Source organism: Megalops cyprinoides, chromosome 2 (genome assembly GCF_013368585.1).
Source record: "Megalops cyprinoides isolate fMegCyp1 chromosome 2, fMegCyp1.pri, whole genome shotgun sequence".
Lineage (NCBI taxonomy): Eukaryota > Metazoa > Chordata > Actinopteri > Elopiformes > Megalopidae > Megalops > Megalops cyprinoides.
Window position 1 is genome coordinate 18,208,111 of NC_050584.1, and position 17,173 is coordinate 18,225,283.

The window sequence follows — 17,173 nt, forward strand, 5'->3', positions numbered from 1 at the left end:
CTCTCATGCCAGCGCCATAGCCAATTTGAGAATAGCAAAAACCACTGGCAGAATATTGAGAGGTAGCAAGCTGCCCTAATTTTAGCTGGCAAGATTCTTATAAATGCATACTCATTCTGATGGGAAAAAATGCCACCATTTGGCCAAGGGGGTCAGTAAACATGGTTGGAATTTCCAAAAATGTTCATGTTCACTCTTTATCCTGAGAAAACTACCAGGCTTACCTGTTGATGTCAACAAGTCTACATTAGATGCAAATTACATATATGACAAACTCTCCCTCCGGTTCTTATTTTCAGGCTGTGAGTGTCCCATTCTATAACAGGATTCCAAAAAATCTGAAATGTCAGGCTATCACAAAATTAAGAAGGCATTTTTCTGTGAAACCAATCTAACATTAGCACGCTGCATGACCCTTTCAGGTGGTATTTAAATATGTGTTTAGCCAGTTATATTTTCTTATTATTTGTACCTACCCATACTTACTTTGAAATGATCTGTACATGATATTATCACAATATTTCTGCCAAATAAAGGTTCTTTGTCTGCTCTATAACACTGGTGGCTTTTGAGGTTTACTTAAAATTCCAGTTCATTGTTTTGTCCACTTTGTAAAATCTGATTATGAATATTTGAACGTGTTTACATTGGGTATGAAAACAGGGTGAAGTGGCTTGAATACCTAGCTCAGTGGAACAATAACTGGCTTTGACAAATGTAGCATCCTAAAGTAGGATGGCTACAGTGGATGAAGTTAACATCACACAGTAGGTTAATAAGTTCTTCCAGATATGGCATCAATGCCCTGTACTTTTCAACAGCACATTGAGAGGTTAAGAATGTCAGTAATTATGGCATACATTGAAGTACACAGAAGTTATATTCTCTGTTACCCTGTATTAGTTATGCGGCATTGCTGAAAATTGAGTATTGTTTTGTCCCTGAAGAACCTGACTGAAAAGCTGAAAGCAACAGCTTCAAACAGACTAATATGCATATTAAAAACAGCCAAAACAGTGAAGCATACTCAAGCCACCTGGGGACAGCTCTGTACCCTTAATGGCAGCTGTCCTAAACAATGACCCAACCTTTCCCTTTTCTGCCTCAATTATTCTCTCAGCTTACAATCAAACTTAATTTACATATGTTCAATGACAATTAACTAGGCTGCACTGCAGGTGGTATCGTGCACAACTGAGAATAAACATTAGCCTGATTTCAGACAACCTTAGGCAAGCACTTCCAGCTAAAATAGGTTTGATGGAAGAAAAAGAGAACCAAATATATTTCACTACTCAAATACCAGAAATATGCTGTTTGCTGAGTGATTCTAAAGAAAGCATTTAGCAAATGTTGAGGAAAGTGCTTTCACATTTCGATTTTAGAAATAGCCTGTAACATGCCTCATGTTTTTTTGTCCATAACAGTCCTCCACATTATATTTTTGTTTGCTTGTTCATGCTAATAATAATCTAATGTTTTTGCTTTTTGCTCATTAAAACTGTCTGCATTTCTGTGCATCTTTGCAATTATTTTCAGGCCACAATTAATCGTAAGAAATCCTTCAGAATATCTCTAGAAATGCCTCTGATACTGTAGGTATCTCTGTAAATAGCTCTGAAATTAATGTATTCATCCTGGTATTTATAAACAGAAAAGAGAAAAGAAGTGGATTGAAGTGCTAGGAGGGTGGAGAAATCAAGATTTAAGATTTCAGACTATGTTTGGTGCCTAGCCACAACACAGAGGCAGTAACTGAGCATTTGAGTCATGGAAGACAAAGCCCTGGGCCTAAAATTCCCAGGTGGGCAATTACGACAACGCAAAGCGGTATTTTTCTCCTTTTGATTTGAATTATTCATTGGTGGAAAATCATACCTTGCTTGCGCTCGCTCCCTTTTGGATATGCGGACATTCATCACTCACAGCCGTGCCCGCAGTGTTTGAAAGAAAAGGTAAAATTACACGACCAGCAAACAGCATGAGAGAGGTTGCAGTAAACATGGCTGGTGTTGCGGAAAAAGCTGGTTTATAACGCAGTAATCTCTTACAACACCAGCCACCTACTGCATTTCAGACCTGCTACTGTCGCTTAATGCATTCTCTCAGGTATGTCTGCATTGATTTGAAAAGGAGCCATGGATTTATTTGCAATCTCATTGCCTTGTCTTGTGGCCAGTGATTCTATTCATTTTTTTACCTGCCCTGGTCCAAGCCAACAGGAACGAACATTCAGCCCAGTCTCACATGTCAAATAAACCACGAAGGGAAACGCACAACGTCCTGTTCGCTGAACACCACTAAGAGTGATTTATAAGACTATAAGCTTTACGGACTGTTTCGTTCCTTGTGCGTGTTGTGAGGGTAGCCACATAACAAACTGGAAGCCTCCACTTCCAACATTTCCTTCGATCCAACAGCCTGCTTCCTTTCATAGATGACTGGGAAGGAAAAAAAAGCCCAAAGAAGCCAGTAAGCCATCATCTGTAGTGACTGATGCTTGTTTGCTTCTTCACACAGTGACCTTCAGTTTCCACTTCCAAAGTATCTCAGCTACTGGTGGGAGAAATACAATCTTGAATAATCTTTAAAAAAAACACAATACATATAAAAGTTGTTCACAAAAAAAAAAAAAAAAAACAACACATATCATAATAAAAAACAGGACTAGAAACAGGACTAGGAACGGAAATGGACACTACATCAGTATTCACTGACAGTGGAACTTCACACAGCCTTGATAGTTCATCAGTTGCACAGCTCTTCTTAAATTAAACACACATGCACACATTCATCTTAGACTGAAACAATAGACTGAATTCACCATTCATTTGTGTGATAGCTGCAATCACTTCTAGCAATCTACAACTCGCGCTCAGCCAGAACAGTAGGGCAGTGTAGCGCAAATGGACAGTTTACCAGCGAGGTCTGCCTGAAACATATTCCATTAGGAGGGGATTAGGACTTATAGGTCAGCCACCTCTGGGAGAGGGATACTGATGACACGTGCCTGAGCGGCGGTCTTCCTGGCAGCGAGGCGTAGGTTTACAGCGCTGTCATCATAAGTGTATTTACCCGGGTGACAGCGCTGCTGAGACAGCGGGTGACAGAACTCAAGGCCCGCAGTCAAATCAATAGCCCCGTGCATTAGGGAACCGCAGGTGAGTGATGACCCCGTGGCTCCTCCATCACTTACATGCCTTATTGTGGACCGCTTACAGTATGGGATTCAAACTGAAATATGACACAAGGGACAGAGGTGAAAAAATCTGTGATTCTGAAGAACAAGATTGTTTCTTCACGTAAACAGCCGATAGAAAGTATTGGTTATATAAAAGTGAGCCATCCAAATAAATGGAAGAAGACGTTGATGAAGAGTCCTCAAAAGTGTGAGTGACAGGACATGTAAAATTATACAGTCAAAAGAGGGCTACAGCTAGGTTATTATTGAATTCAGATTTAATTACAAATTCACTGCATGTGCCTGAAACCCACATTAGATTAAGAGCAAAAGTGATCTCATGCAGCTATGATGTAACCACAATCCATACCCCAGGTCTCATAAACAGAACGAAGGGATACCCACTTGATTAGACAACCATGTCGACAAAAATAACCCATTTGAGGTGTAGGACCAGAATCGTGGCTTAATGCATCTTCATAATATTAGTAGTCATGATCATATTTTTTTTTTTTATTTTAATGTTTTAATGATGTTTTAATTCAATTAACTCACTTCTGACATGGGGCAAAAGACATTAGGAAACATGTATGAAACAACTTATGTTTGCTAGGCTAATCTAAGAACTAAGGGCATTCTGCCAGTCTTGGCTCATTACCAGTTTAGTTTGGCAAATACAGTACATATGATCCAAATCAAAAATTCAGAGACTGACAATGCTGTGTTAAGTCTGAAACAAATCCAAACTCTGCTATATGATCTTAACACATCCACAGCTCTCTATAGTCGGTATATACATGAAACGTAAAATTAACTTCTACCCCCTATAATTCTGAATAAAAACAGACCATTGATGAATATAGTTGATATGGATACGGTTTTTCCATTTTCCACCGAAATCAAAAAGAAAACCGCATGTATATTTGTAAGGCTCACGGGAAGAACATTTGCCGAACCCTTCAACATTATTAAATGATCCCCTAGCACATGATCAGCTGTGTAACAGTTCTTTTGTAATGTACAACAAATAGATATTGAACCCAACTTTTTTATTTTTATAATGAGGGTAATATTCCTTTTTTTAACACTGTTATTGTGAGGAACACCCTTCTACAGTCTTGGAAATAATAATGACATATGTAATGCAAATGATCCTTTTTCATTACAAATATTCACCACACGTTGTACATTAGAACACTTCCCCTGGCCATTTTGCCCTTTATTGTACAGTAATTGCTCCAACAGGGTAATGTTTGGAGTGAAACTAGCTGCATATTAAATTACTGGCCACAGCTGGCTTAACAAGCACAACCCTGACAGAGCAGGCAGGGTTTGCCTGCACCCAAGAACACAAAACCTATTTATGCCACTGCAAACTACCAGTCTAATTTGATTTTGTCAAGGTCTGCAAATATGTTGGGAATTTCTGTAGCCAAATGTTGTGCCCTCAATAACAGCTGTTTGAGGACTGTTGAATGTCTCTGCCCCACTGTGGTATGGACGGCAACACACATATGCTCAATCTGTTTGCAGTCAAATATGGAAACATAATCCATGAGACAGAATTCCAAAAACTACAGAAAGAGGTCAAAATGTACAACACTTTGGGTAACTCATCAATTAACCGCTGAAAAACTTAGGAGGCAATCACTTTAAACTCATAAAATGTGATCTGATCGATCTTTACATGATGGTGTTCAGTGTTCTTCAGAATACTTTGTCTGATGAAACCCCTTGAAACTGTCCCTCCAGGACAACCATTTATGGCATGGGGTATATTATGTTGTTGGGAATGCACCACTATGCAGCACAGACTTTACTACTATGCTATTTAAATGAAGCATCTCTCTGCCCACTCCTCTATCACAACAATAATAGCGTGCTGGTCCTACAGAATCCTGCATCGTGGCTAAGATCAGTATCACTAGCCATTTAAATTTTGAATTTAAAATGTATTATTTTACTATCGCACTAGATTTCACATGAGCTGAGTCTGAGAAAGCGCATCGCAACGGAATAGCAGAGTGTCTGCCGTTGGAATTCACCTCAATATGGTTAGCTTCAGGGGTAAACAAGAGATAAGGATACTCGGGGATCACGCAGCGCCACAGCTCAGTAAACAACATCAGACTGAACCTCAACCACCAGACAGGGCGCCCCTCTTTAACAGCTGTTTGAATGAGGGAGCAGCCTCTCAGACATGGGGTAGGGATCCAGCTATGGCCATTAGTTGGCGGTATTGTTTTAGCTCCTGATGCAGAAGGCAAAAGGTGATGTAAAGAGGTGCAAAGATGCAATTCACAGCTCTCCCGAGCTGAACCGTAAAACGGTTCTGTTATCATCTTCAAAAATATCCTCTGTATCCTGTGTGAATGAATGCACTGTAGAAAAAAAGCAAAAAGAGGCTTCTGTGAAAATGTGTCATAGCAGGCTCTGTGCTTGACTGAAACAACTCTCCAGCTAAATGGGCTCCCCCAGCCTCAGATAAAGGCTGTGAGCTGCAGCACTCACTATCCACACCTGGCATGTGACCTTTGCCTTGATTTGGACACAAGCGGCCAAGGTTAGCGTTTCCAGATACATTCTGCTCTAAATGGGATCCAGGGAGAGGAATTTCAACAAGAAGTCACTCTCCAAATCCCAGCATAATTGGTTTGACTGAGCGCCTTCTCCCAACTGACTGAAGTGCATGAACCGTAGATTACTTTTTACTGTTGGTCTGTAACTATATTAAAATAAGGAGAAACCTGAAAGTCCCAGGGGCTTACCTTCCCATAAATGAGCAACTGTCAGTGATTAAAACATTGCTGAGAGGTAACTGTGTTCAATGCTAACAGACTCTTCTCAGTGTACTGGGGCGAATGTTTGTTCAGAATAGAAAGCATCCTGAAACAAAAACAAAATTCCATAAACAGGTGTGAGTTGTGACAACAAGCCAAAGCTAAGCTGTTTCCACCTGAATTACCAGAGGACACAGAAATACTTTTTTCTCACTTCAGGGTGGAACCCAGCCAGCTTTCCTCATTCTGAATGAGTTTCCATGATCTGTTTAGTTGTTCAGATCTGTGTCAGTGCAGCCTACTAGCATCACTGGTGCTGGCCTACTTACAGCCCAGCTGTGGGCGGCATCATAAAACTGCATAGCCACATCTCATCCATATGTGTTGGCACCAAAGAATGAGAAGATAAACACAGTATGCTGAAAGAAGCATGCTGCCATTGCTGATCACACCAAACAACAGCGGTAGGTAGAGGAAATATAGAGTTTTGTTTTATTTTCCAGGGAAATTTCAGGCTTAGACCGCAGATGAAGGCATGCCAGCATTCAGGGTGACATCACATGTAACATGCGAGGTAATGCAATGGAAAAGCAATCATGCTGTAAAGGGTGAGCCAGTTTTGCATGGGGAAAGGTTCTAGTTTTACAGTTGAAAGGGGGTATAACATGCATTGAATGGAAAAACAACAGCAGAGTGAGATTTCTGTGGGTGGGCGTCCGCAGTTGCCTGTTTGTCTGTGGTACATAATAAGACACACATCGCCCATTTTCCATTCCTCATAGGCTCAATTAAAGCCGGCCGCTGCCAGGGCCCCCAGCCACCTGAGTTCAAGACAGAACACCATTATTAGGCTCATACACAGCACCGAGTCAGACAAAAACACAGGCCCTTCCTCAACCTATTGTTCCCCTTACAGTACCAGCAGACCCCGCCACCAGTCCCCAGACAGCCCTTTCACATTGACAGATCTACCTGGAGTCCGGGAGGCTCAGCTTTCGGAAATGCGGGCTGACCCCGGCGGCCTGCACTCCCGCTCTCAGGATGGAGTCTGCCGCAATCACTCTCCCAATTATCTGCACTTCCGGCATAATCATACCAGCCATTAATCATGCACCTCTCCAGAGGCATGGGCCAGGTTACAAATTCATGTTGAGAAATTGAGGTATCAAATAGGTACATTAAACCTTCCATATGCTTTTTTTTTTCAGATGCACTCGGTTTTCACTGTACTTGCTTTTCACTGCCTGACTTTCATTGGTAACATGCACACATCTTCATATACTTAGTCTAACTTCTCCCGTGGGGGGAATAGAACACACTAACAAACCCCACAATAAGAGAACAAGAAAGGGTAAAGAACATAGCCGCTCTTATTTCCTCTGAAGGAGCTTTTAATCCTCAGTAAGATCTTATTTACATGTCGTGCACAATGATGATCAATCAAGACGTCTAATTCAAATGTTAATCACTCGATGTACCGTTCAAAGGGCTGAAGCTCAAAGCTATTCACGATCAAGAGAACAAGGAAACATCTTCAGTCTACAACTTCCTGAGGATCACAGGGCTTCGTAAGACTCGCCTGATTTGTGCAGGAAACAAAAGCTTTCGGAACCCCTCAGAGTTCCATCACTGGAAAGCGTGACAGTCATGTGACTTTCATTTGTAGAACCGAATCCATCACTCTCTTGCAAGTATTCATTTATTCAAAGCCTAAAACTTAAAACAGTGAGGAGCACAAGTAATATTATTCATGCGGTTAAGGCAAAACAAAGAAAATCACTATCCGTGCAAGTAAACCCTCCTGACTCCGTGTTCTTTTCATCCATCGTCATGCTTAAATCCCCACACTCCCACTTCACCCCACCCCCAAAAAAGGCCAGCATTTCACTTGTCTTTGTTGTTCGCTTGATGGAATTTACAATACTGACACACAGTATCTGTGACAGACATTGTTTGCAGATACTAAAATTCATGTGTCTTATGCGTGTGCTTATGGCTGGACACAATGGCAGGGTGATTAGACCATTCATTAATAATAAACACAGCAGGGGGGAGGCCTTGTCAAACTGTGCAATGCTGCTGATTAGCAGCAGAGTGCGTGTCTCCATTATCCTCGTCCACCTGAGCTCAACACCACTAAGGTGTAAAAGAAACCAGGACACCAGAGGTGTTCTGCGCGAAAGATTACTGCACTTGGAAACAGGACTGATTTGGTAGATGAAGTACACTAATGGATTCAATCAGCTTCGTCCTTCACTCTGACTTACAAATAACTAGGAGTAAATAATAGGAGTTTTCCCTCATCTCAATGCAAACACAGTTGTGCTTATTTATTCTGGTATTCACTGAACTCACCAAACTGTAAGCTGGAAGCAACTTTTTCATTTAAGTTCAGTTATAGGAAAATTTTGATTGAATCCAGGGGTGTATGTCACTGTGGCCACAGAAATCCTGTCCTTGCACTCCCATAAACTGTATATTTCTCTGCAATCACTGACAGTGAAAAATATTGTTGTGGTTTATTTGCCAATCTCTTATTGTCAACAAAGACATCTGTGAATGATGACAGCACTGCTCATAAAGTGCATTTTAGCTTTGTAAAAATCTATGTTCACTATCAATACCTTCCCTCCAGACACCTCAAGCTCTGTGTGCCAGCTGTCACACCGCACCTTTAAGAAGACAAAAACAGACTTGAAGTCTTATAGCCGCATGTATTTTATTTGACATGTACACTGCATACTGTGTAAAGACATCCTCTGTGATGTACGCGCGGTGTGCATCAGCTGCAGCCTTGACGCCTTTGCCGTGTTCTGGGTGCATTTGTAGCGAGAAGGCCTCTTTTCTTCTTGCGCTCAGGGGTTCCACTTTTGTGTGGCGTGTGGATAGACGCCAGCCCCAGGGAAACTTGCATTTTTCGCACACTTGAAATGAAATGAAATTTCATTACCTCCACCGCACCCGCTGCAGCTTTACAGTCGGTGCTGCCTGCGGTGGTCCGCGGCAGGGACTAAGTGTGTGATTCATTAAATGGACCTACACCTCAGTTTCAGATGGTGGGGTGGGGGTGGGGGTGGGCACGACATTTATTCAGCACGCCCCTTGCTTTCACATCCAGCCTGTGATGAAGAGCACGCGGACCCTTGTGAGTCTCTGTGGACCGCTGGGCTAACCTGCGCCACGCAGACCGCTGCAGGGCACCTCGCTTCACTCAACGCCAGAGCAGAAAGTCCCTGGCCAGCTCAGGCAATGAACCAATCCATCACCTCTCCTTTAACTGAGGGACAGCCAGCCTGTTACACTGCCCTTCGGTGCTAAAATGGAAACTGGCAGGAGCATTGAACCAATCAGGCGGGATTCCTGATAAACACAGGGCATCACCAGGAGTGTTCCGCCAGCCATCCAAAACAACTGTGCCCAGCTACACGGAGCCGCAGTCCTCATCAGCATCCTGAACCGGGAATGTGTTTCCACTTAAGTGATTGTGAATATTCTATGATTTTTTTTTTGTGGCTTTACTTTCCATTTGCTCATAGCTTATGCAAAACCAGCCATCACCAATGCATGATATTTCAAAGCTTTCCAGCTCTTTCATTTCTGTTTTTTTTCCACAGTCATGAGTTTGGTGGCCAGAAAACAGACAGACACAATGTGTTTCAGACATGCTGTGCTTTCAGCTGGAGAAAAGCTCCCTGAGGACACTCAGATGCCCCTTGAATCTATGGCAAAGGCAGCAACAATTCATGTTTAGACAAGCAAATTGTCTTTTAAGTGCTCTGAGACACAAACAAGCATTGTTTGCACAATGATGAGCAAACCATGGAAAGCTACTAAATATTAATTTTCTGATCAATACACAACTGAACATTTTTATACAGCAGATCCTTCATAACACATTCCTGTATGACTGTTTTCATTTGAATACATAACTGCCAAATCTTAAAATTCACTAAAGTGTGGTATTTGGACATATTTAAGGACATTGTGAAAATGAGAGCGAACAAGTATAATAACATCTGTGTTGTTATGGCTGTCTGCCAAACCACCTTGCAGCAGTCTTGTTCTCTAACCGAATAGCTGAAGCTATCCTGGGCAAACCAGGTCATGGCTAGAAGTGATGATGTTGGACCAGTAAGGGGATCTGTTCCCCAAGGCAAAGGTGCAGAACCAATGCCCCAGTTCAAAGATGGGGATACTGTGTTGTAGTTTGTGCTTTTTTTTTTTTTTTGGAGAAATGTTAAACTGATGACTTGACTCACATTAAGCAATACAAAATCAGACTATGGTCAAAAATGGTACGCCGCTTATCCTCCCCTCGTCAAATGGCTGATCAGACTCCTCACCTCTCTGCCCTAACTGATGCATGAGGAATGGATGCCGTGAATAAGCAAGAGGTGCTACACATCAATGGGGGATGAGACAAGTTCTCCCCCATTTTACATTTTCAGGATCCTTCAATGAAAGGCCCTTTGTTAATGTACGTTAGTATCATTATTTATTTTTATCATTGGAGATTAACATGTTTGCACCTTAACTGCAGAACCTTAATCACATAACCTTAATAGCACGCATTCCATAGAATGGAATGTTGGCACCTTTGAAGGGCCGATTTAGCAAGGCCCTCTGATCAATAATCTCCATGCTGGTGGACAAGCGTGATGGAGTCCCCTAGGACTTCATCTCATTCAGCCCCCCCCCTCCACACGCTGCATTTGCCACTCACACTGTTAGATTTATTAGGCCATTTTTTTCACTCTTTCATCTATCTTGCTAACTGGCAGTGCTGGACTACCCCATCAATCTCTGTGTGTATTGCAAGAAGTTATTTTTAGACAAAGAAAATGTGCCTTCTGCAGATCATCTGAATGATTGACGTGACGAGGTCTCTGTGCTGAAACCACAGTAAATGTGATTCTTTAATAAGAAAATGTAATCTGATAAAGTGTCCCATTTTCACATATGCAAGGAGTGAGTGGGTAATGCCCTTGAGCCGGAATGAAGTTGTGAAAAAGGTCATTAAACTGCCAAGAGACACGCTACAACGTAAACATTTGACAATAATTACATTGGCCAGGTTACATCTTATTCGAGATTACACAGTTTTTCAATAATGTACGTTATATACACACATAGTCCAAACCTGGGAAACCTCAAGCTTATCAATCAGGTTATGGTTAATGTGATTTTTGAATGAGATGTTACAGAACCAGTAAGACACATTTTTCTGTTTGTCTGGTACATTATGTATGACAAATTCCAACAAAGGACTCAAATTTATGGTAAAAATTTAAGAAGTTCCTTCATTTTTCTTCTAGCCAAACAATCACAAACTCAAATAATTCTACTTTACCCATAAAGTAGTGTACACATGAACATTCATTCACTATACCAATCTAATAACCACCATAAAGTGGTTTTGTTTCCACCACCACCAACCAGGATACACACTTATGACATCTAATCAAAGTGACATCCTGAATGCTGAACTCATCTGAATCCAGTCGGTGTCTAGACTATCCAACTACTCTCTTGAATACAGTACATCATCATTACCAGCCATTTTGTACAAGCGTCACACAAGGGGTGGCAGTTTAGCATAGAGGTAAGGAGCAGCACTTGCAACTAAAAGGCTGCTGGTTTCATTCCCTTCTGGGGCAATACTGCTGTACCCTTGGGCAAGGTATTTATCCCAGAATTTCCTCAGTAAATATCCAGCTGTATAAATGGATAACATTTATACAGCTGTAACTTTAAAACTGTAACTTTTGTTAAGTTACTCTGTATAAGAGCATCTACTAAATTACAATAATGTATGAAATAAAGGGAGTTTAGGTGCTTCTTCAGACTCAGAGTGTGAGAGTGGATGAGCTCTAGCCTTAACTCAACACCCACTCAGTCCTGGGTACTGTCTGCACGGGCCTTCACTCAATTCTTTTGTCCACTAGGAATATCATAAAAAAACACTTATAAGCTGTCATTTTCAAGGTCTTCTCATACTGCAGCTGAGGACACCCCAGCCAGTTACTGGACACGATGGCTGTAGGGTGGCCATTCAACTCATTAATGAGGCCCCTAGAGCTTAATCTCAGCTTCCATGAATCACACCGATTTAACTACACATGCGATTTCACTGAAAATGTAATTTACGAATCACCTCTGTGAGAACACACATGAGGTCCCTTGAATAAACACAGCAAAATGCAGCAAGAGGTTCATCTGGCAGCTGCATATTTTCTGTTACTTCCAAGCAATTGCATTCAAATTGCACATAAAATGAAGTGTCATCCTTGCTGTTTTAGCGCCTCCAGCCCAGAGAAGGTCAGTCTGTTGGGAATGTCATTCCCTTGCATCACTGACCACACTGCCCTCCCCAACATGGGAAGGGTATGGATTTCCTCAGTTCACCGACCCATCTGCTATTCCAAGGGATGGTGGAAACCCAAACATAAAGAGGATGCCCAGCCGTGTAATGGGATTTCCCCCCCCCCCAGAATCACCCAACAGAAATGTGATAGGGTGTGTGCGCGCACCCCTACTTACGCTGATATATAGCATACACTGCAGCCATCAAACGACACAAGCTTAACTAAATGGTCCCTTGGCAAATCAAGGTACAATTTTCCCTCTCCTGGTGCATTTTGCTGTTGTTGGATTACACCTTTGAGATTCTCATCTTCCTTAATATTCACTCCTCAGACTCTGTGCTATTGGCATATGCTCTGAGCTTCATATCTGAAGAGGGCCACCTGATGATTCCAGACTGTAGCCCCAGAACAGCTACAGATGGGGCAAGACAGTTCAATCACTATTGAAACCATGACCTCCAGCACACTGGAGAACCAGCAGAGATGCATTGAAGCAATTCATTATTTGAGCAGAGGACATCTTGCCTTTTGTTTGTGGGCAGGAATATTACTGTTCACTCAGAGTCAAGGTCACCATAAGATTAAACTACCAAGCGTTGCCCTGTAGGGACTGCGTGCACAGTTGCTTGATTATAATAATTCACTGATTAGGCAACTAAATAATGGTAGCAGATTTTCTCAATTAATTGACAAAGGAAATTGTTAGAACTAAATTCTTGTTAATCACAAAATGAGCCGTAACAAAGACAGTGTAGTGTTTCAGCTGCCATATTAAAGTGACAGGCGCAATAACAATATTTTTTCAACAAAAATATGCAGGGAAAGCCATCAAGAAAAATTCCTCACATTTGTGTTTATCAACTTACTGTATGACAGCTCACAGTAAAAACGTCTTCCTCCCTCTATTCCAGCAATTCATGTTTGACATTGATGCCTCTCTTGCTGTTGATTTGTTTTTTCAACACTGTACAGGTTTATGAATATACGCTTATTCAATTTGGGTTTTTCTACAGAGGAAGCAATCCTCTAAAATATGACCAGAGTCTAACGACACTAACAGAACGAGACACAAGATATAGAATACTTTGTTCTGGTGGAAGTCTTCAAGCAATGATGTGGTAAATAGCTTCTTTTTTGACAACTGAAGAAATAAGTCATTTCCATGTTTCATTCATAAAGAGAATTAATGATAGGCCCTTTATAGACGCTACTCTGGTTCATCAAGGTACAGAATCTCCTTTAATCCTCACTGATTAATCCATCAGCACAAAACAGCAAATAGCAACAAGCTTTTGAAGACAGCAATTTGCTTTCAAAATGTTTTACCGAGTGACACCAGTCCCCTGCATAAAATAATACAGACATAAAAAGAATATACCTGCTATTCACTGGAGATTTAGAAATATTAATTAACCTGTTTAGCTCCCTTCGAAAGAGCTGTACACAGTCTCAAGGTTTTCTAAAATGATAAACATTCACAGGTTTCTGCATGTGTTTGCACTGAGCTCTATTTGATCTCTGACCTAAATCTTATTTGTTGATACACGAGCTACAGCATAGTACTGCAGCTCATGTGAATGCTGAGAACCAAGTTGTCTTTTTTGTCTTTGTGTGTGAGACAAAAAGGCTGGGCCTCTAGAATATCCCTACTATATATGTATAATCCTGTTAAAAACATCATTTAAACATTGCCAGAATATCACATTTGTGTGCGAATAAACCCATAGAATAGGTCACCTGATTTTCCCGCACAAAAAAAAAAAACTTCAAACTGCATGTTGAGATGGAAATGGATGAACATGGAAATATGGAAGACAGATGGTTTTATATTCAGATTCTGCGCTCAGGATAAGAAGTGTCGCCCCTTCATAGCATGCACCCCCTAGATCAAGTTTTCTTTTTCCTCCTTTGGCAACAGCCAAGCTCTTTTCTCAGGTTTAGAGCATGCACAAAGTAGTACCACACAGTTTTATATTATGGATGTAAAATACAACCACTAATTGTATGACAGGATCTGCACATTACAAAGACAATGCATCACACACCAGGCAAGCCGAATGGCAGCGGGGTAAATGTGCTCTTAAACAGAATGAGAACTTGATGTTAATGCCAGAATACACATACAACTCATACAGATGAGGACAGATTTTTAAATGTGAACATGACCTATATTTTCTACAAAGTTTGAAATCCCTTGACTAATGTTTGTTTTCAGCTACGTGAACTAATTAAAGGAAACATTTGATTCAGAACTGTTTTGCATGCGAAGGCTAAGCTGAGCATTACTCCAGTGAAGCAAGAGTAACTCTGTTAGACTTAGCAGATAATACCCCTCTTTCTTCAGTCTTTACAGGAAAGATACAGCAAAGCCAACCGGTCTGTCTTACTGTTAGGAAACGCATGCTTTGTTTTTGTCATTCATGAATAATGACATTTGTTAAATCTTTGCTGACACTCTTTCATTATGATAAAAAAAATGCCTTGTGTACGCATAGCAAAAACATTTTTTTTTTCATTCATTCCTAGTTTTCAGGAATTTATTTTCTGTGAAACTCCTTGTAAGCTCTTTGTCATGTAATTTTCTAAGAAAACAATAAGCTGAAGATTTGTGAGAGACCTCTTTTTCTCTATTTTTAAAGTAAATTCATGTAAATGGTTGCATGGATGCTTGACTTGACATCTAACATCATTAAATGCTCCATCAATGTGCGGCCATGTACTGGTTGCACTACACACCTTGCGCTACCGTTACCAAGAGAGCCAGTTGAGCTATATTTAAACTGGTCCTAGAGGGCAAGATGGAGGAACAGTGGGGAGAGTGGATGATCACTTCTGTCCACCTGCTCTGACTCAAGAGACCATCCCAGACAGGATCCTGACAGTGATCCTCTTCAATGCTGAAAATCCAAACCCACCATGCCAGCTCGAATTAAACAAACCCCAGACTCAGCTTAATTTACTCCCAGCCACTGGCCAAATATAGGATGCAGACAACCGATTCAATGAGGTGTGGTTCTGCAGGGAAGCATCTTGTATGGGGCTTAAGCAGATGGCACTGGCATCAGGCCATGGCGTGCGGAAGAAGGGGTGCTCACAGCTGAGGAGCACATTGGCTCAGAGACTCAGAGAGGATCCAGTCTCCAACACAAATGGCTTGTAACTCAACATCTTTGCAATAGCCAGAGCAAATCCATATTCCCCATATTTGCAGGCAAGTGTAGCAAATACAGTACTTATTTACATGTCTAATACAAAGATTCTAAAAAAAAAATCTCTGATCATTGTCCTGAACCTCACTCTGAGCATTGCTCTAATATGGTTAAAAAATATTCCAAATAAAATTTCCCCCAACAGGTTATCAACTGCACAGTTGTTGATGGGCTGCTGCATTTATTTAGAGCATTTAGCAACAGAAAACATGTGATAAAGACAAAGAAGGATCACTTGCAGAGAAACCTGGATGCAAAGCAACCGCAGTCTTTTATTCCACAGGCCTGAAATCTTAGCTGCAAGACATAACTGTTAGAACACTACCCGTGCTGAAATGCAATCAAGCAGAAAATGATGTGCATGGGTCTATTTCAAACAACGTTTCAGGAAAAAAAATGCTGCTGGGTTAGATAAACTACTCTCAGCAGTAGGTGAAATTCCAGTAAAACATGTAAATCCTATTTTCCTGAGCCGTGGTTTCACAACGTCCCATCCCCGAGAATTCATAATGTTCCCTACTTGGAGCTGCTCTAACACTGTTTTGCTGTGTTTTCCATCTGTTACAGACTGTTACATGGTAGTATTAATTGTGCCTTTTATAGAAGCATGTGGATGAACGAGTGTAGTGGCCCAGTGAAAATCAGGGGCACAGCCCATGTTGGGTGAAAAATAGACGTTTGTTACTAGGTGGAAATGTAATTGTTTTTAATATCACATTCACTGACTTATTTATTTATTTTTGTGAAGGTCCTTCAGGTATATGTATTCTCTCAAGCATGAATATGGAAATTCACTGGTTCAATAGCAGGTTTGCTTACCTTTCTCAAGTTAAAGGGTCAATCCCATTCTGTGGGGTATTCTTATGATTACTGACTGGCTGACTTTTTTTCAAGGACCAAATCAATAGATCTCAGAGCCCTCGCTAGCCTCCAAAACAATTCATTCAGGTGTTTTGCACCTCATGCCAAGATAATAAATGACTAAATGAGTTTATCTGAAATTTCCTACAGTGTCCCCTGGAAACAGATCCATGAAACAGTGCAGGACATAATGGGAAGCATTCGTGTTATCTTCCTGCCATATGTCTATTGATGGCAATTGTATCTTTGAGGAAACAATAATTCCAAACAGCAATGAAGCACGTGTCTTGTGGATATGCTGCATGAAACAAAGGACTCTAAATACTTAGCAAGTCTGATGTGAGCGAGATGCATTCTGAGGATGCTGCTCTGGGACAATGCATTCACATCACCATGGTTCCTTTGTGTCCGGTTGTCTTCAGAACCGAAGTTGCGATATACTGCCTCATTTGCCAACCGAAAATATTTAAATGGCATACGATGTAAATCATATTTAAGTTCTTGAGAGTTAATGCTAACGGTTTTAGAGACTAAGGTATTAACTAACTGTGTGTCAAAATAAGTGTAAACTATAGATTTTAGAGCAAAAGTAGTGAGTGGAAGATTCATTTGGTTTTCCGTGATGAAACGCATCTTACCTGAGAAACACAGCTTGTTTAAACTGCCATTTCCATTACAACACAGGCTTATAAAAACATGGAAATAGTTGCTTCAGTGAGGTAAAGTTGATATGGCATAATTAATAAAGACAAAAGGCATATAAGGAAATTGTTACAA

The 17,173-nt window shown here is 41.0% G+C and overlaps 1 protein-coding gene across 4 annotated transcripts in view; it reads right to left on the minus strand.

Moving 5' to 3' along the window:
• Positions 1 to 17,173, minus strand: part of LOC118772971 (sodium/potassium-transporting ATPase subunit beta-1-interacting protein 3) — an 82,266-nt gene that overhangs the window by 63,842 nt on the left and 1,251 nt on the right. The window lies entirely within an intron of this gene.